General features: G+C 39.8%; 2 protein-coding genes across 3 annotated transcripts in view; both read left to right on the forward strand.

The window, feature by feature from the left end:
• LOC135697958 (uncharacterized) overlaps window positions 1-22,168 on the forward strand; it is a 157,974-nt gene that overhangs the window by 15,859 nt on the left and 119,947 nt on the right. The gene's annotated exons all lie outside the window — the stretch shown is intronic.
• The window catches only part of mon2 (Mon2 homolog, regulator of endosome-to-Golgi trafficking), a 225,273-nt gene continuing 205,844 nt past the window's right edge, over window positions 2,740-22,168 (forward strand). Inside the window, exon 1 of the mRNA XM_065217821.1 lies at window positions 2,740-2,749. The gene's annotated coding sequence lies outside the window, so the exon portion shown is untranslated. The remainder of the gene's footprint in view (window positions 2,750-22,168) is intronic.

Here is a 22,168-nt window from a genome sequence, read left to right on the forward strand (position 1 = left end):
AGACGGCAAGACGAACAAACACGAAAATCCTTGGTGTTCAGTGTGGATACCTTGGAAAATCCAATTGATTTTAGTTTTTGGATGATACCATCCGTGAGATATCGCAGCTCTTTCGAACACTGAATGTCTTTGAATGGGCGAATACATCTTATTTTACTCATTTTGTAATCTGTAACATAGAAAATATTTTCCAATTGTTAGTTTTGTACGAAAATATCACAAAACATATAATTAAAATGTGTATTTAAAACTTACCTTTGCACCAAAACGTGTTACACTTTCCTTTACAATTATTATGTTATCAAACAACACTGGATCTCGTTCAAAAACACAGGATTATGAGCTGAAATTACTATAATCACTATGCTACTAGCAACCTTTCTGCATTTACTGTTTGGTTTTCCCTAGTAGATACTGGATGAATTCAGAACCGAGTCAGACATTATTATACAGCTCACGGGTAGAAATCATAGAATGCTGGGTAAAGACTGTTGGAAGATAGGTAGAGTTGAACGCTCAGGTATCGTCGAACCTACAGGTACGAGTTTGGAGAGTTGGAGCGAGGTAGATTTGCTGGCGTAGGTATATTGTTATTGAAGAAGATTGTAAATTGTATATACCTGGAATGAATAAAGAGTGCGGCGGTTGTTGATTGAGGTATCAGTCGGCAGCCCTCTAGTTTGTTTGGAAGGTGACTACTGCGTTCTTTTTATTTATTATTAAGGAACGGTCAACGACGGAGCTAGCCTCGTTATGGCCAGCGTGGCCATGGTGGACTAGTTCCAACAAAGACCATGTTTACAATCACCAACTGTACAGCTAACTGGTATCTGATTACCTGTATCTAATACTTGTTAGCACGTTTTCAGCACAACGCACCAAAAATCATTTGAAGAAATCATTGTTCCTGATAGCGGAATTTTGTAACTTGTTTTTCAAAATACTTTTAAGGCAGAGAATTTCACTCGAATCTTTAAGCTGTGAGTGTCATTTTAACTCAAAATTTTCCAATCTTTCCGAAAAAAATACTTTTGAAACTGGAAAAACACGGAGTACATCCGAAAAGAACCAAAACTTATTAAGTTATCAAAAAAAACAATATTAAATCAGTAATATCTTCTAAACGGTGCATCTTAGAAAAATGTTACCGAAGTACTTTTTGTTTGCAAATTTGATGTACTTTCATAAAATTAGGGTGACAAACTTTTTTGACTTTTCTTAATAGCTTTTTTGAAAATTGTATTTTTTTAAAAAACAATTTTTTTCATCGTAACCTATTTTTCTCCAGAACAACCTACTGTGCACTAGATAGCATTTTTAGTCAGCTATAACATAAGGATAGTAAAAAAATTATTGACATGTCACTTTAAAGGGAAAATTTATATTTTAGTTCAAAACACAAATACCAAACTTTTTTTTTACCGTGCATATTTTCTCCATATAACACCAACAATTGTCTAAAACTTCGCCCAGGACACCAAACCAATCGGACAAACCGTTTCCGAGATACAATTTTTTGAAGATATCATGTGCATTTTTCATAGGCCCTTCTCATAAGTAAGGCTAGATTCAAAATGGCGAACCAAGTATGCAAAACGGCGTTTTTCTTCCCCAAAAACTTGTATGCAAGGTTTCATGCAAATCAAAAATTACAAAAAATAAAAACTGGAAAAATTTCCCACTTGTTCGTGGAACCGCTCACGAGTGGAAGGCCGGTGGCCTTATCTCACGCCAATTGCCGAGCATCTTTTAAATCTTAGCGCTGATTTCACAATCGTTTGATGCTTATTTTTCTATCTTGGTTCCGCACTCGTAGCCGATCGAAACCAACGTCGAAACCGGTGCCTGGGCTTCCATATGGAAGTGAGGAAAAGCCACGCGAAACACGATACTGCTTAAATTTGGCGAAGCTTTTAGCTCCACGTTTATACCGGAAAATTTAAAATCAAACTTCATTTCTTTTCTATGTTATGAAATCTGTTCGATATTTCACTGTTTAAAATCGTGAATCATACATACCTACTTCAACTCGATTGCACAATTCCGCTCCGTTTCTGCACGCTCATCCGACTGCTGGATAACGTGCAACTTAACCTAATCAGCCAGTTTAGACTTGCCTCGTCTGCCTGATCCCCCTCAAAAAAAAAACGTAAATCTCTCAATGGATCCCCGGTTTGCTTCCTTATCGCTCTCGGTTAGGCAGGCAGAGCGGCGTAATAATCGAGTTTGTCAAAAGAGCTCTTTGGCAATCAACGAGGCAAAAATCTTCAAAACATCGAGCCCCCATTCCCACCATGGCCCAGCATACAATGTATGAAAAAAAGATGATGATAAAGTCCCATCTGCAGCTAGGGGTGCATCTGCCTGCGAACTTTTTATGAGGAGAGTAATGTAGATGGTAGGAGTAGAGAGTGCCTATTGCACACATCGCATCGGTGTGCTACAATAACAAACAACAACAACAACCCGCAGAAGCAACTCGAAAACATTGCATAAGAGATACCTCTACCTAACGCCAGCAGCATTTTCTTCATTTCATGCTGCACGACGATGTGGCGAGAGCGACGATGAAGACGGGGGAAGTGTGTGATTTTTTTTCGAACGTAGTATCACAACACCACACACCTCCAGTGCTAGGCTGAATCGATTCAAAGCAAGCGATGATGAGATAAGTAAAGCGGGAATTGTTTGCCAAATTTTGGAAAACAGCGGTTATTGATATCATGTTTTCATATGATATGGGAAGGTAGTTCAACATCTAAGACAACATATCAATAATACTGGCAACTTTCCTGTTTTCGCATACGACTGCTAGAATCGCGTCATCTGCCACTCAAAGGTAAATGCTTCGAACGAATTCGATGGCAAATATTCCAACCCCAGAATAATGGTTTGTGTGTTTTACTTTCGCTCCAAGCACAGTGTGTCGATTGTAGATTCGGCACAACTTGGGCACATCCATCGGCACAATTTCGGCACAATCTCGTAGGCATTGAATGGGAGCACTGCTGGACAGCTGCCATTTAAGTTGTTCACAACATTACGTGCTGTTTGACTGTGTATTTTAGAATCATACTCTAATAGAAGAACTCAGACCAGCAATTCACTTCTCGGTTCACATTTAAATTCAAAATGTAGGCTTCAGAGAGCTGTCAATTGCTTTCGATGCCGGTCACAAGTCTTTCAGCTACTACGCAATTGGAGTGTACTACAATCGGAATTCAAGCACAATTTGGATGGATTGGTTTGGATACGCAAAGGAGAAGATTACTGGCTAATTAAGAACTCCGGGTCTAAGAACTGGGGCAACGATGGATACGCTTTGATGGCGGTGAAGGGTAACAACTGTGGCCTTACCACCGATGCAACGTATGTAGATTTGAAGTAAGATTTCTGTTTAAATTAGAATTAAGTAAAAGAGTAGTTTTATTTTCGGATATGTTTCATTTTATACGAGATGGAATAAATGGTCGATTGTTGTAACATAAAAAATAATTGTTAATTAATCAGGTTGAGTGGAAGCAATAAAAATTCCGTGTGATTGTGCCGTGAAAAGTAGTTCGGTATTGTTCAAGTGAGCTTGGTTTGGTAGATGACTAATTGACCAGGTGCTAGTGATTTGCTGCTGAAAAGTAGGGTCCTTACATGGTCAAACTACTTTTAACGGTACAATCACACGGAATTTTTATGACTTCCACTCACCCTAATTAACTTACCACTTACTTGAATTCTCCCGGAACTCCAACCCGATGGCAAAACCGAACGTCTTAGCTTGGATGCTCCATCTTGGCATAATCCATACCGACGTCGAAAACCTCCGAGAGCTTCTTTCCCGGAATCATCACCTTCAGCAGTTCCTCTTCCAGATTGAGCAGAAAGGTGTAGGGTTAACTACCCCATTTCCGGCCTATTAAGCACAACCCGCACTTAGTCTTTCTTAATCTAGCGCAGTTTAGCACCAAACGGAATGTTATTATTACTGATGGCTTCCAAATTTATTTCCGTACGTAACGTAAGATTTGATAAAGAGAAACCAATCGTTGAGATATTGTCAAAAGTCTAACACTGCTTATTGACGCCAAACTTGACCTACGGATTCTAAACTCGGCCTAACGCATTGAAACGCCATTGAAACGCCAATGAATTCACTTCGGATGAAGATAAAAATTGATTCGGTCGGAGCGCTTCTTTTGTTTTTGGGAATAATAGGTGCAAACCTTCATATCACACGTTCTCATTGACTTCGTTCGGTAGCTTATTAACTAAAGTATCGTACCAAACGCATAATTGACTAGTTAACTCTGAAATCATGGATCTATTTGAAGTTTTCTGCTCGATAGGCCCAAAATGGGTGATTAGGCCGAAGTAGTTCTCTACCCTACTGCTTCTGAATCGTTTCCGTCGGATTGAACAGCAACGTTCGGACGACATTGGAGCAGTCGGACTTGTAACGCGCACCCAGAGTGCATTCGAAGAGCAGATAGTTCTTGTCGCTGAATGCCCTGAACTTCAAGCTGTAATTACCACCCGACTGGATAATCACCGGGTAGCACATGTCCAACTAGTTGGTATCCCCACCGGAGATGTACCTTTTGTCCGTTACCCTCCGACAGTTTGGCATGTTTTACTTTCTTATCAGCATCGATTATCTCCATCAGTGTTGGGAAAATATCAAAAAATCAAATCTCACCAATAATGCCCAAGACAAGCAAACCACTGCGGTTGATTTAGCAAGCTATGATATTGCAACTCGGAATATCAAGCTAACAAAACTCACCAGCTGCAAATTTCAACAAACTGTGGTGAGATTGAGTTTCATGATTTTTGCTCAACACCCGAACGCAACCGAAACTTTCATAACGGCTAGCAGCAGTCGCTTCGTGTCTGCCATCGGTGAAGATAAAAAAGAGATAGCATTGTTATACTTTCTCTTTCTAAGAAAACGAGATACAACGGAATCATGTTTGTGTCGAGTCAACTCTCAGCTTGATTTTTGAACGGTGTGCATAGTCTCGCAATATCAAAGGAGCTTGTAAAATCAATATCAAGCATGATATTTTGTTCCAATATCACGCGTGATATTGAGAGCGTATGAGAGCGGAAAAATATTATTTGGTTGATGATTTTTCCAACACTGATCTCCATGATGTGATCCTTGAGGTACTTGTTGAATACGTCTACCGTCACCAGGCAGGCCTTCTTGATGGTGATAACCTTGGAGTCCTCCTTGGATAGGGTTACCATATGGTATCCTAAAGCCTTTTTCAACAATTTTTCTACATCCTCCTTTAGCCCGAAAATGTCCTCCTTTTGCATTTTTTCCACTAACATATTCATCAAATTGTTTTCAAATAGCGTTGTTTTCAGAGCATATTTTTTTAATTATGTCGCAACCTCATTTTATATAGCAAATGCCATTCGATAGTGGGATCAGGATACTACAGCTGTCAACCCCCTACATTTAGACTGTGGTTCATTTGGTGAACTTTCATTTGACAGTTGGAAAATTTTAAAATAAACCTGGTATTTTACCAGACTGGGATCAATTTGAACAAACAATTCCTCGAAATTCGGATGCAAGTGAACAGCCAAACAATTCTCGATTGCGTTTTCGGAAGGACGTATTAGCTTTTGTAAACAATGCATTTGATTGTCGATTTTAGCGTAACTGGTAGCTCGCCCCCGCATACTAACACACACATCAAAATGGATTGCTTGTCGGTCAGAAATAAGTCTGATGCAATACCAGGGTTATTTGAAAATTTCCCATCTTTAAAATGTAAATGAAAATTTACCAAATGGAAGCTTTAGATTGAATCCAACATGTTTTCGGTTTTGACGTTCTGGTTTTATGGGGTTTTAGGTAGCGTACAGCGCTACTTCGACGTAATCCCCTATTTCCGTTGTACCGATCAGAAAAGATCAATTATATCAATGATTTCACCGTGCACAAATCAATAATAGGTTTGTTTCGATGCGTTAGTTCATTAGCTACAACATAAATCCTGTTAGAGCGCATTGTATGAATATTTACGCTCATTGTTCTCACAACAAAAGAAACGCTCGTAGCGAATCCCTATTTTCTACGTTTATCCGTAGGACGAAAAAAATCTAATGGCGTTTCAATGCTTTAGGACGGAATTGAAACTCGTAGAATGAATTAAGAATCAAGTATTAGATTTGAAGCAATATCTCAAAAAATTGTGACTCTTTATCAAATCCATTGGAAAGGTGAATAAATTAAGAAGTCATCTTTGACAGAAATATTCCATTTTTTATTTGAACACGTTCAGAAAAGATAGGTAAAGCGCGGATTGTGCTTAGTAGGACGGAAATTAGACCAAAAACCCTATTGGTTTAAAATCCAATGCTGAATCAATCGTAAAATTAACAGATTTCTCAGATGTTCCTTTTTCATGTTGGTTTCAATCAGCGATGACATGTATCTTGGTTTTTGTACATGATAAAAGTTAGGATAAGGCTGTAAAGCTGTAGTTTACATGCAAAACAGCTAGACTAGATCATTTTGTAGTATTAAAAATAAATTATGAAGGCTAGTTTGATGCATTTTTCAGAAGTATAACGCAAAGATGAATTGAATTGATAACGACTACAAGTTATGAACAATCTCAATTGAATCTTTGAAAATCATGAATTTTGTGATAGCGCACATATTATTAAAACGTTTGATAACAACTCATTGTCCTCCTTTAATGTTAACAAAAGGAAACATTGTCCTCCTTTATCTCCAAACCTCAAATGAACTGTCCTCCTTTTCAAGTTTTTGTTATGGTAACCCTATCCTTGGAGCACAAGAGGTACCCGATTAGGACGCTAATGTCCACCGTGTCGAAGTTCTTGTCCTTGACGCCACAGATCACACAGAATTCACACGCCCAACGTTTTGCCATCCTTGGATCCCTTGATCACCTCCAACAGCTTTTCAAAATTGGCCTTGTCTTTGTCGTTCTTCTCCCTAGTCTACAGTTTCAACGACGGAATGCCCTCCTCACCGTCCTTCTCGGTCTGCTTCAGTTGATATTCTTGCTGGTCAGGAAAAAGATGGACTTTTCGCACAGCACCGTAATCGCATCGGTCAGCTCGTATCTCAGCAGCCAGGTCTGCAGTGAGGTGGATTTGCTGTAGATGGTTTCCTCGTCTACGCCGACCGCCGTCAGAATGCAATCCACCTTCTGCAGCGAATCATCATGGGAAAACTCTGGTTCCTTCCAGTTGGCGTAGAGGCGTTTTATTCGTCGGTGGAAGGAATCCTTATCGAGCACAATATTTTACATTTTCCGGGCCATTGCGATTGCAAACCAAAACATTCAAGCTGTCAGAAATACCGAGTTACCAAATATACCATAATATCCGTATTTTACAAAAAAATCGCTGCTTGCTCTATGACCGGCACTGCCGGTACAATCGGTACACCTGCGGCACACTGAGAAAAATGTTGACCCAAGATGATTGGTGTGCGGATTGTCCTTTTCTTCGCTCAGTGTTCGCCAAAATGCAAGTTCTTCTTCTTATTTCTGAATTATAATGCTTCTTACGCGTGTGTATAAATGGCACTCAACTGAAGCACTTCCGAAGTTTTTGACGTAGGACTACGTCTGTGATTTCTTTATGGGGGGGTACATTTTGTGAAACCCGAAAATGGAACATGTAACAACATTATGAAAGATTTTGAACGTTAATAACTCAGCTGCCCCAATTTATCACCAATCGATCAGAAATATTTCTACGCATCTGATTTTATCATTTTTCACAATGTTCATACTGAAAATTTCACGAATGTGCAACTGTTACTATGATAATTAAAATTATCACCTATTGCCTGCGAAAATCGATTTCCCTAACACAGATTCAAAAGTTGAATTCCATCCGGTCTCACCAAACGGTGTTTATTCAATCACTGCGTGGTAAGTGGTGGTGTTCTCCAGTACATAACGAAAGGCTCCTCGCAAGCAGCTAGCTATCAAGGATGCCCGCAACCGCAGATTGGATTAAAGTTCCAACCACCGTGTGTGGTGGTGTCTGGTCGTCGGCATCGGCAGCAGCAACACAGTACTTTTGGCGCGTGGCGTTGAACATTGTTCTCGAGTACACAACGAAAGGCTGCCTGCAAGCAGTGAGCTGTAGCCGACATGAGCATCCATAGAAGGAGGAAGAGCCGCACCGCTATTGATTGGAATCTCTCGGAAGCTCTTGGTGAGTTGCTGTGGGCGCGTCATACTAAAGAGTGTAAACAAAGAGAACCCCGCTCAAATTCTTATTCCTACACAAAACAAGCTCCTGCTGTTAACAAATAAGTTTTATTACATAAGACCACGTTGTCCTACGTCACCATTGCGTACAACCCCATAGGGCTGTGCCTTGTAGTTTTTTAAGAGCAATAATTGGCAGCTTTCTTTTCCAACTAATGCATGAATTAGAGTAGGGTAAACACACCAATAGTAGAGGTCTCCATAAGCCACTATAGGAACAAATTACATTAACGTACCTGCACTATTGGTGAAGTTACCCTACACAATGATATTCTATGTCCCGGGCAGATAAATTTTGATTAATAATCCGCCTGCAAATATTCTAAAGCATGGCCTACTTAATGATGGAACAACATCATTTGGGTCTATTTTGGATTTGAATTAACGGATTTGAAAACGGTTTTCGCTCAAGTGCCTTCTTTCCCTTATTTTAAGAAAAAAAATCGAAATGATTTAGGGGTAAAGTTGGCTTCGGCAATACCTTAACCTATTATCGTCAGGGGGGTAAACAAAGTCCTAGAGCACTCAAATTTGGCCAATAGTTGCTCTGAAACACATTGTATCCACATGCCAAAATTGAGCTCTCAAGGACGTTGTTTACCCCCCTGACGATAATAGGTTAAGGTATTGCCGAAGCCAACTTTTCCCCTATTTGTTGCAGTTTTAAAGGAATTCTAGAACTGTACCTTTTACCTTCAGTTTCTGTACCTTTTACCTTCAGTTTCCTCTTCATAATTGCCCAGTAGTTTTCAATGGGACTGAACTAGGGACAATTGGGCGGATTGAAGATTTTCGGAACAAACTGGACTCCGTTGTTTTCATAGCAGTAGCCAGAGGGGGGCATGGGGGGTAAGTCCCCCCCCCCCTAAACTCAGCAACACAAAGGCTTTCGGTGAAATGGCGTTCGGTGAAATGGCGTTCGGTGAAATGGCGTTCGGTGAAATGGCGTTCGGTGAAATGGCATTCGGCCAAATTTTTCGTAGTAAATTTTTTTCACTCCTCCCTAGCTCGAAACCTGGCTATGCCCTTGGTTGTCATTGTACCGTTGTTGTACCTCCCGGCTGTAGTGACAACTCGCAAGATCCGGCCAAAATGTCACCGGACCATCTGGATCGAGTGACACTTGCCTTTGTTAAAAAAAAACACGTCTACTGAGGATTCATATTTCTAAAAAAATCATCTATGAATGAAACAGTCATCAGTCGTCATTGAAAAGCAATGTAAATTTGTTCTATCCTTGATTTGTTTTTCGTCGATCTTGTTTTCCGTGCTGAGCACCAATGCTACCGACGCCAGGGAGGCAGCTCCCACATCTGGACCCTACCCTATCGACCCATCAACTCATGAACCGGGGACCAACGGCTTTACTTCCCTTCCGAAGGAAGGCGTGATCAGATATGTTATGTCTCAGAACATCCCGGCGGCGCCGACTGGGATTGAACCCAGGCCTGCTGGGGTGAGAAGTAATCACGCTTGCCACTAGACCACCGGCGTCGCTAACTTTGTTCTATCAATCTAATTGAAACTTTTATTGGCTCTGTTGTCTTTTGAATTTTAGCTATAACGGCCTCTTTTCTGATTTTTATTAAAAAAAAAAGTAAAATCGCCTATCAAAGGACGAAAAAAGATAAATATTTCTGAAAACAAACGCATGACTTCAAAAACCAACATGATTAAAAAATACCACAACGGTCTTGACATGCCAAAATGTTCCTCGAAACGGCAAAATAGATATCAAGATACCAAAATCTCATAAACTTGCTTTTCTAACTCAAACTACCAAGGAACTTCCCTTAAGATCCCGTAATTTTCTGAATTTTTTGGAACAGTCCTGATATTCTCGGAATTTTTCATAATTCCTCGAAACTTCTTGAAAGTTCATACAATTAATTATTGGAACTTCGGAGATGAACCAGCCTACGGCTAAAAATCTCCTAAATAAAGAAAAAAAAATCGGAACTGCTCTGTAGTTCATTGATCAGATAAGGAACTCGGAACATACCTAATAGTGTTTCCATTTCCCGGGAAATGAGTTTATGAAACATTTCCTAAATTCTCGGTATTTCCTTTGATTCGTCGGAGTTTAATTAAAGTTCCTATTTTTCAGCGGAACTTCCTGAAGTTCTTGTCATTCTTCTAAGGATGTTCCTGAAATTGCCCTGAAATGAACTAAACTGCCCTGAAAATCTCTAAACTTCCCACCGATTTATGCACTTCAAAGAACTTATCGAAGCTTCGGTGAAGTATCCGATGTTTTTCTTAATATCTCTAAGCTTTCCTGATTGTTGGGTTTTCTCTAAGGTTTGCGCAATTTTCCTAATATTCACAGAACTGCTCTGAACTTTTCAGCACTGCTTAAAAACTCACGTGTTTCTTATGAAGGTCCTTAAACTCAATTGACAACTCATGCCAATGTCACGAGTTCAAATCACATCCCCAAGTAACGAATGAACCAAGAAATAATAATAAAAAAACGATGTATTCAATTGAAGCTTTGAGAACTTCTTTAAAGTTCCTCGATTTTTTTCTGAATTTATTGGAGCTGCACTGAAGCTTTTTGATCTGAAGTAAAGTTCTTGAAATGTTTCTGAAATCTGCGGAACTGCCATGAAATAATTTGAACCTACTGTTAAGGATCTTAAAACCTCTCCTTAGCTCTACAAGTTCTTGGGGTTTTTGGAACTACCCTGAATTTTTCGGATCTTTCAAAAAAATTTTGGAATTACCATGAATTCTCACAACCTTCCTGATACTCATGTGACCCTTAACTTGATGTTTTCTGGACTTTGTTCTTGTAAGATCTATGAAGCTCCTGCAATCCTATTAAAGATAATCAAACCGCCCAGAACTTATGGTAAATTTAAAGGATCTTCCCTAAAGTACCCACGATTTATCGAATGTTCATGGAACTGCTCTCTTCCCAAAGCTCTCTAACCTTTTCTAAAGATCTTTGAACCTGTCAGAAATTTTCTGGAAATTTTTGCCAAGTTCCTGAAATTCTCTAAATTCTCATGAAGTTCATGGTACTTTGCTGAAGTTCACGAAACTTACCCTTTAAGGTCTTAAAACTTTCCCAAACTTCTGGAGGCTCCTGAAGTCCTCAAAGCTTCTCTGAAGGTATTGAAATAATCTGAAAGTTTCGCAAATTCCCTGACATTTTAGAGGCTGTCCTCAAGTTATCGAAGTTGCTTTAAGGACTTTATCACAAAATGAAATAGCATTAAGAACTCGTTAGCTACAAAGACATTCACATATAATTTCGGAAGGACTAAACGCTGATGTTCAGTCTCGTTGAAGCAATAAGTTCTCCAAGGAGCACATTTCCTTATCTATTATTTTATTATACAGAAACTTAAGCCCAAAAGAGAAGCAAGTATTTGGCACTCTATTTGGCCTCTTGATGCTGATCAGTTACGCGCCATAGATTTTAGCAAAGTCGTTCTCAAACTTCGAGCTACGGACACTCCCTCAGCAGCCCTTCTTCATAAGCAAGTGTGATTCCAATTAACCTTTGCGTCGACACCAGCCAAGGTGAGTCAACAAAAGTATCAAATTACAACACTGTATATGGCCCACCGCCCGCCATGTCAAACATCATCGACCAGTGTACGTAGCTGCGCGAAACTTCGATTATGCGATCTGTACTGCGAACGCGACTTCTTATGCTAACACTCCATGCTATGCCTACATATGTACTACATAATAGTTTGTATTACACCAAGTTTCCAACAAAACACCTCCCCCGAAAGCAGCCAACAAGCCACAATATGGGCACGAAGCAACAGCAAAACTCGAGTAACACACTAAAAAAAACAAATGCTCATGAATTATTAATCAGTTTGAACAGCGACGCGTCGGCGTCGGCAGCGGCAGCGTCGTACCTCACATTTAATAGCTAAAAAGGCAAAAAATAAAACATAAGCCCGCATTCACGATCGTGATCTGTTGAACTGAAAGGCATGTAGGTAGGATTCGAGATTTGGAATTGAATAATCGTTTGGGAAATTAAAACCGGCACCCGAGAAGGAAATAGAGACCCCGGGTCTCAAAAGACGCCAAGAGTATCATGCGAAAGTGGAGGACACCTCGCTCGATCGCTCTGCGGTTTTGCTTAGCCTGGCCGGAACTGATCTCTCCATCGGCTGGCGCGCTACACACAGACACGTGACATTGTACGTTGAACTGAATTTTCGCAACCCCCCGCCTGACTCGGTGCAGCTGAGCTGATGGTGATTCCGCAAAATGGGAGATTTGCTGAATGCTAGAGCGTGAAATATTTTGCATTTTTTTCCAATTAGATCGACAAAAGAATCGCGGTCATTTTTTTTTTGCTGATGATTGGTTCATTCGATCGATTGCTCTGTCTCGGTTCTTTGTTTATTGATCGATTTGCAAATGCCTACCGAATGACTGATTGAACCGGAAGGCTACGAGCTACAACTTGGTGGGAAATTTGAACAGTTGTACACATTGGTGCGGGCTTATATTTGATTTGACTTTGGAGGATGCAAAATTTCCTACGGGTGGGATGACCTTGGATGATCAGTTCATGCTACGTTTTGAATGTTTGAATTTCACATCATTATTCATGTGCGTATTTGCTTCCGTTTCGTATGCGACGACATTTGAGGCTTTGGCATTTGGTATTTTGATTTCAGAATGTTGGCTTGGCTGAAATGAGTGTAATATTTACGCTGGTAAAATTTCAACACAATCTGTCAAGAGGTTATCGAGATGGAATCGGAGCAAGAGCAGATCAGCCAAAAAGTCTTGCGCGCCGTCGTGGAAAATCCGACTGCATCCCACAGATGGATCGGGAAACACCTGGGAATCTATCATTCAAGGGAACCCTGATGACCCAGCAGCGGGCATGCTATGACAGATAGCGAATGGATTTTCGGCGACTATTTTTGTGTGTCTCACTTTTTTTTTTCTGAGTACAGTATTAACATTTCATAAGACAAACCGCATTGGTCCTACAAGAATGCATAAACGGTATGTGTGACCATTTATACATTTCTTTTGACACATGATCTTCATTAACTTTTTTGCAAGGCGTCTGTTTATTAGTTGCTTTACACATCTTACACATCAATTTGCCAACAGTTATAAGGGGATTTATATCCGGATATCCGGATAGTCTCCTAAAGTTGTGTATGGACACAACACCTCCTACGCACAGCAACCATAGGAGCATTTACCATATGTGAAAAACTTCTCTCCCATATAATTTCATTTTTCTTAGCTGGCACTTTCATCACTAGCATCACCACCAGCCAAAGGCCAAGCTCAGTCAAGGGCACTCTGTTCTTTTTCTTTTTCGGATCACTCTGTGATCAAAAACAATGCTCATTTTCAAAACCGAACAATAGATCAGCGCGGTCGAGTCACACCGGCAACAAAGGGAAGCAAGAGCACACAAAGCACCTAAACAACAAAAGAGAAGAACATTTACACAAACCTTTCCAAATAAAGCATGAAGCGGAGCAAAAACATAACAATTCTCGACCAATTTTCAAAGCGAAAAAAACGAACCTGGCATTTTGGAGCAATTTTTCTGAATTGACTAATTCAGACAAATTGCTCCAAAATGCCAGCTAGCGAGTGACGGTTGACGATAAATGAAGAAAAAATCATTGTTGGTGATTTGCCACTCGAGAATATCGTCTTTCATAGCGCCCACCTTAGCAAGTAAGTCCAGCATCCCATCGCCCGGAATCGAGCAATGAGATGGGACCCATGGGGTGATGACAAAAGAATGTAAAGATTAAGCTTCTTAGTGCTTTACCAGCCTCAAGGAGCGGATAGCCTCGGCAGAACTGAGACTATCCGTAAATATGAAATAGTGATCGGGTGGTAGGGAGGCAATACTTTTTACAGTATCATGTATTGCCGCGTGCTTAGCGACATACAGTGGCGAACACAGGGTGGAGTAATTGCCCCCCCCCCCCCCCCTTTATAAATAAGATTTTATTTCCACACTTTCAAAATTATTATATAGGGGAAATGTTGGCTTCGGCAATATCTTAACCTATAAGCATCAGGGGAGTAAACAAAGTCCTAGAGTACTCAGATGTGGCCAATAGATGCTCTGAAATACAATGAACCCACATGCCAAGATTGAGCTCCCAAGGACGTTGTTTAAGCCCCTGACGATAATAGGTTAAGGTATTGCCGAAGCCAACATTTCCCCTAAATAACTTGATTTCTTGTTAACTTGATGTGAAGGTAAAATAACTTCATATCATAATATAAGGGCACTGAAAACCTTTTATTGCGTCAATTTCTTTGACATGGTGCCTGTAAATTCCCCCTCAAAGGTGCATGAAGGGACAAACTTCAATGATTTTTTTTTTTTGGTTAAAAAATTGCACCACAGTGGTGCATGCAAAAAATTTCTGGTGTATTTTTTTAAAGGTGATTCATGGAGCTTTAATCCTAGGGTAAATTTAAGGTTGAAAAAAATTCACATCGTGGTGGCTTTTTATTGAATATGTATGGTGTAAAAATTTCCTCAAGGTTGTGCATGGAGGGACTAATCAACATGGATAACACTGGTGGAAAATTTGAATCCTAAAAGTTTGGAGGTTCACATTTAACTGAAAATTTCTGGTGGAAAGCTCGCAACACTGTGGTGAATGTAGAAGCAATGTTTATTAATTTTTCTGGTGCATAATTTGCATCGTTCTGATGAATGCAAGGCTTCATTGAAAATTTATGGTAGAAAATTAGCACCATTCTGGTGCATGAAGAAGCAAAGCTTGAAAATTGGACCACAAAGGTGCATGGTGAAACAAACTTCACTTATAATTTTTGGTGCACCCTTTTGGTGAATGGAGGAGCATGCTTTATTGAAAATTTCTGGTGCAAAATTGCATCGCTCTGATAAATGAAATGACCAAAAAATTTCTGGTGGAACACTTGCACTGGTCTGGTAAATGAAGGCAAAAGCTTTATTTAAAATTAAGCTGTATTGAAAATTTCTGGTGGAAAATCTGCACCGTTCTGGTGAACGAATGGACAAGCTTTTCGGAAAAATATTGGTCTTAAATTTGCATCCTTCTGCTGAATAGAGAACAAACTTTAATAATAATTTGTGGTGTAAAATTTGCACCATTCTGCTGCTTTACTGAAAATTTATGATGAAACATCTGAAAATAGGGGCAAGCTTTATTTGGTGGAAAACCTGCAACATTCTGATGATAGGAGAAGCAAGCTATAATGAAAATGTCTGGTGGAAAATGTAAAAAGGAAATCTGCACAAATCAGAAGATTGGAGAAGCATTTTTTATTAAACATTACGGTGGAAAATTTTCATCGTTCTGTTCAATTGAAATTTTCTGGTGTAAAAGTTCCTGGGGGCAAGTTTGTATTGAAAATTTCTGGGGTAAGATTTGCAACAATCTGCAAGGAGGGGCAAGCTGAATTGAACATTGCTGGTAGAAAAACTACAACGTTTTGGAAGAACCTCAAGGATATTGAATTCTGGAAACAGTTCCAAAAGAAAAGGTTTCTGGGGATGATTCCAAGACAATTCTGCGGATAATTTCTAGTGAAGATAGTTCCAAGAAAATTTCGAAAAGAATACCGAGAAAATCAAATTTTGAGTTAACTTCCAAAGGGATTTTAAGCTAAATTTTAAGCAAATTCCGAGGATAATTTCTAGCTCATTCCGGGAAGAATTTCTGAAACTCTAAAAGAGTATCAGTTCCAAGCCGTTCTGAGAAAAATCATGAAGAGGTCTAAATATAATTCCAATGAGCTTCTGAGAAGAATTTCAAAAGAGCTATTAGGAGAGTTCTAAAAAAATCCTAGAAGAACCTCAAGGATATTGAATTCTGAGGACAGTTCCAAAGGAAATTCTGCGAATAATGTCTAGTGACTCCTGCAGATAGTTCCAAGATAATTCCGAAAAGAATAACGAGAAATTAAATTTTGAGTGAAATTCCAAAGGGATTTTGAGGAAAATTTCAAGGGAATACCGATAATTTCTAGCTCATTCCGGGTATAATTTCTGGATAATACTGAGAAAATTCTTCTGAAACTCTAAGGGAATTTCAGTTCCAAGGTGTTATGAGTAAAAGTCAAGAAGAGTTCTAAAAAATATTCCAGAGGACTTCTGACAAGAATTTCAAAGGGTCCATAGAGTTCTAAAAGTTTCGAAAAGAACCTCAAGAAATACTGAAGATGAACCTTTTGCAACTGTACAAAGTTTAAAGACAGCTTTTGGATTCCCTAATTGTTGTCATACTAAGAATTTGTCTAAGAATCTTCTCTGAAAATTATAAGTCATTTGTTACCGTGGTTAAAAAGCTACAGCTGTTTGTGTGCGTTCCAATAACACAAACCCGAGTAACACAAATTCATAGAATTATGTTGAGTAAACTGATTTACTACCAAAACTAGTCATATAAAGGTGCTATAGCCTGTTATAGAACATGTATATTGCTTGGGTTGAAAGTTTAGCATCATTTTCTGTCACCCCGACTGGCTGTACTTTGGGACAGGTGTGAAATGCTCAATCCTTCGTACAAGTCGTCATTCTGTTAACAATACTGTACTCGCTTGTCAAAATAGTTTTGCGTGCTTTAGTTCCAATCGTTACATATATTTTAAACCTTTTTATGATCCCATTACACTTGGCATTCAGGTCGAAATTTGAAAAAAAAAAATTAGAACCAAAATTGTAACTACAACAGCATATAAGGGCTTAAAAAACCTTGATATAGTCAAAAATAAACTGTAACGATGCCTTCAAGATATATAAAAACGTACTGCCAAAGCTGCTAAGAAATTTTAGAAGCTTCAAAAACTATTTGCAATGTTATTCTGGATTTTCAGAGCCAATTATACACAATCAAACATTTTGCTGCCGGTCTTTTCGGACGATCCAAGTTGTCCGATTCCTAAGGGTTCAGAAATTGAAAGAAAGCAACCGAGTTGCTGGGCAAACACAATCGCAGTGATACCGATGTTGGTAGTATGGAAGCGTGGAAGAATTTCAAAACCAGGAAGGGTATCGACGAAGAACTGAACCACCAAAAAACAGTTATGATTGCTGCTTTGCTATATAATGGAACGTTTCATCGATATTGTGCGCATACTTTGCAACGGTGGCCATTCGGAATGAGCGGAAAGTGTGCCACCCAGTTGGTGGCTAACTACGATCCAGTGCTAGAAAAAAAAAACTTGGCGGAAGGTGCCAAAAATTGCCAATACACAAGTATTCAGAGTTCACTCGGCTGTTGACAAAAGCAGACCACTCTCGATGTGTGCCACGCGACTGTCTGTTTTATCGGCAGCAACCATTATGTGATCCTCCCCATTGTTCTTCATCAGCAGTTCTTTCGGTCGATGCGTCGTCGACTTTAGAAAGCAACCGTTTCGTGATGAGTGTGTGAGTGCTGACCACGTTTTGCGTCCATTGCTGCAATGGAAGCGCTCTGACCCCCGATGGCGTAACTGTCATACAATGAAACCACTGGAAGTGGCTCCAGTTCTGATGGAGAAGGCTTTTTGGATAGCGGAAGATAAAGTGTTTATTGTGTTGTACCTTTTGACTATAAAACTATAGATATATTGTATAGTGACCAAGAATCCTCGGCTATGTAAAGTTAATTTGTTAATTTGAGCCTTATCCTACCTACCTACAAGCGATCGAGGTCATACCGAAATAAAAGGGAATGTAAGAGAAGCAATATTGCAGCTGCAATCGATGCACGTTAGCCAATAATTTAAATCCATTAGATTAAACTATCGCCACGGGTCTTGGAGCTGATAAAATTCGGTCACCGTTCCACAAAAACATCCGAAAAACTCATAGCTCACTCCAGAACAAAATGTATGCGAAAAACTAATTTATTCAAAAAATCACGTGCCAGACTCGGAACTAAAACAAAACGCGACCGTACAGATCGGATCCTCACACAGCACCCTTTTTTTAGAGCTTTGTGACTCACAACTTATCGAAGCATTCATGCTCTCCAAGACCCACAAGTCACACTTTAAAAAATAGAAATCACCCCAAAATCAACCGAACTGAACGAACTTTGATTTTGGTGATTTCTATTTCAGTTGAATAAAACTTCGCTCAGTAAATAGCAATCAAAAGTCAAATATCTGAAAGTCTTCTAGTTAAAATCAGTCACATTTATGGGTGCCTTTATCAACAACTCGGATTAATCGCTTTATGATCTCCCACTAATATTGGTGCAATTGACACAATTCTGTTGGGTACCGTTGGCAAATATTTTCCAGAAAGTAGTTTGAAACTCAAAATCACTGCACTGATTCAGTTTGTCACCACATTTGTGGTGACTCATAAAACGATAAAACCGAGCCTAGTTAATTCCTACATTTTGCCGAAATTTCATCGAATGCTAATTTAGGTAATTTATTGTTTTACGGTATTTAACTTTTTTTTTTTTTTGGAAAAGATTTGTGAAATTTTCTCTGAAATCTAACCAAAAGTTCATCGATCAAATAATTCTGGTTCCAAATGCACTTTCGACCGTGGGTAACCAAAATACCATCATCCGCCAAACAAACAAAAAGTATCCCACAAAAGTCACAACCGGACCAACCGGGTCACCACAGTCCGGCACGACGCTGTTAGGTCAGTCGGTTATAAAACATTCGAAAAAGTTGGTCACAACTATTATACCATCATTGGCTGGCCATTTCTCGTATGGCCGCCGCGCCGAAGATGGAGCAAAACGCGCTCACTGCAGCCACACGGTGTACCCATTAGAGCCAGCATTGTTTTTTTGTGGCCTGTCGCTGGAGAAAGAGCCATCCCGTGCACAACCCGTTAGGCAGTTGTCGCTGTTCGTTGATGGTGTTGCTCTTATGATGTGTGTGCATAATAATCCTTCACCGGACAAACGTTTACTCGGGGAAAGGGGTCCAACGACGCTGCTGGAATGGATGTGTTTATACATAATCGATTTGAGTCCGGGTCGAATTTTTTTTTCTGATTGGCTAGTGACTGACTGACTGACTTGCTTGGAACCTGTCAGAGCCTGAAATCAGCCGGTTTTGAGCATCGATGAACTGACCCAAATCAGTCGATCGAACTGTTTCGAAGATAACTTTTGAATAGACACTCTATCAAGGACCGGAATGGCAAACACCGGGAATAAAGTGTTTAAACAATGTCAGATTATATTATGCGCAATTTTAAAGATCAATAAATTATGGAATTTTCTTCACATTATCAATTTGATAACATTAACCCAGATGAGTCAAAATTGAATTAACCTCCAATTAAGTCAAAACACCAGTTTCACAATTCAACGCGTGAAAACAAATTTGCCAATCAAAGGTGAAAGAGCTGCTCACCACCAGAGTGCACTTTCATCTCGCCATCACTCCACTTCGGAACGCGATGGAGCCGCAAAATCGAGAGCGATAATTTGATCCAAATTTGGTTGGTTGTGTGCCGGTGTCCCGTGTGCCGACGAACCGACCGACGTGTTCAAGATTTTTCGATTCATGTTTATTTTTTAGAAACAAAGTTTTTTTCACTCGAGTAGTTTTTGGCACGAGCTTTCAACAACGCCAACCGCGCGCCGCCGCCGGGTTTCGAAGATTTATGTTATTTTCTTTTCACATTCGCTTGCTAAATACTGTGTAACGATGATGTAACACCGCCCGGTTTTGGTTTTCTTTTTTCTGTTTACCTTTTTTCGATCGTTCGGACAGTTGAGTGTGGGTGCGATTTGGCTTTGAGATCGGGGTTATAGAAATTAAGATAAAAAAGAGATTCATGTAATTTGGACCCACTGCGAAAAATGATGGTAAATTGGTAAATTTACACGTAAATTTATATTGGTTTAGATATGCAACACTCATTCAAAATTTAATGAACGTAAATTTTGTAAATAATCTTTTTCGAATTAAAATTACCACTATAATAACGAAAATTGGTGTATTGCGATAAATGTCACATCTTTTTTTTTCAATTTGCGTACCTCAGATGGTTTTTTGACGTAGGACTACGTCTGTGATTTCTATATGGAGGTACTCTTTGTGAAAACCGGCTATGAAAGATTTTGAACGCTATTAACTCAGCTGCCCCTGGACCAATTTCAATAATTTTATCACCAATCGATCAGAAATATTCCTACGCATCTGTTAAATTAAGGATTTTATCATTTTTCAAAATGTCACTATTGCAAATTGCCCGAATGTGCAACTGTTACTGTGATAATTAAAATTATCACCGATTGCCTGTGTAAAGCTATTTCCCTAACACAGATTTCAAAGTTGAATTCCATCCGGTCTCACCAAACGGTGTTTATTCAATCACCGAGTGGTGAGTGGTGGTGTTCTCCGGTATACAACCAAAGGCTCCCTACAAGCAACTAGCTAAAGTTCTGTCCAGTTAGAATCCGGAATCACTTATTGTGTTGCAGCGGCACGGAAATTGACCGCTGCAAGAATTATTTTACAGCGGTTTGTTTACCTAGGCACCCACTTTCGGTGGTATAAATTTCACTGTGTTTCGTGCAGTGAATCAAAAATTATTCCAGATGGAAGCCGAGAGGAGAGAAAAAAAAAAGTTGGAGGGTGGTGTACAAGACGTAGGACTACGAAATTTTTGTTCGATTTTCTAGTTTGTTGTTTCGGATATTATTTTGGAATTAAGTGAATTTCATAACTCAACTCTTTTGTAGAAAGTTGTGGTGGTCCTGAATTGTGATGGTTTCTTTACGGCAAACTTTGCTATAATCACTGGAACACGTATTTATTCGCGTTTACATATCACTTGCGCAGGAAATCAGTTTGGCACGGCATTTGTGACCAGCATACCTTCCAGTAGCATGAAACAGGTCATAATTTGCCCAAATCTGTCAATAAATGTATTTTCCTTTATTTAACGTCGGTCTCTGTTCCGCAATCTAGTGCTAATCACCGCCGGACATCGATTGCCTTCCATTGACGGCAATCGAATGTGCAGGAAGGCAGCTTCCACACCTGCGTAGGATATCGCACCCATTCAACACACATGGGCCGGGACCATCGGCTTTACTTCCCTTCCGAAGGAAGACGTGACCAGACATTTTTATGCCTCAGAAAAATCCCACCGACCTCGGCTGGGATTGAACCCAGCAGTCACGCTTACCACTACACCACCGGCGCTGGCAACCTCATGCATATAGCAAATGAAATTTTGATTGCCTTTATTTTTGAACACGCCGGTAAAGTACACAGACTCCTCCCATCATGAGTAGTTTGCTATCAAGTAGCGACACTGGCTCCTCTCGTTTTTTCCTCTCTGTACTTTAAGACTATACTCTATGTACTCTGTATTATTTAACGGTTCGGACGATTTCGAAGATGTCGCGCAGCAGGAGAATGCAACGATGAGGGTTTCTCAGTTTATGAAAGTGAAACGGAATAATTTCAACCCTCCGATAAGACTACAAATACCTAGAACATAATTTATTTCCCTAACAAATTATTTGATTTTTGTATCATTTTGATGTATTTAGTGACAAATTGAATGGGTTAATCATGGGTTACTCTAAAATAAATTCTATTCTAACTCTTTTCTGAAATGAACTTGGGGCCCTGAAAATGGCCGTTTTGTTACGTTGGTGATAAGTTTTAACCCCCGAAACCGTACAGAGTGCGTCCCTGTCGCTTCAGAATGTAGACGACATCCATGGCCGTGACGGTTTTGCGCTTGGCGTGTTCAGTGTAGGTGAAGGCATCACGGATTTTTCTAGGAACACCTTCAGTACACCTCAGTACGCTTGACACCACCACGTCGAGCCAGACGACGGATGTCAGGCTTGGTAATATCCTGGATGACAATACGCAGAACTTTCCGATGACGCTTGGTGCCTTCTTTTCCAACAGCTTTGTCTCCCTTGTCATTTGTCGTTGAACGG

This window comes from Ochlerotatus camptorhynchus, unplaced genomic scaffold (genome assembly GCF_037179485.1).
Source record: "Ochlerotatus camptorhynchus isolate MF236.1 unplaced genomic scaffold, CSIRO-AGI_Acam_v1.1 ptg000080l, whole genome shotgun sequence".
NCBI lineage: Eukaryota > Metazoa > Arthropoda > Insecta > Diptera > Culicidae > Ochlerotatus > Ochlerotatus camptorhynchus.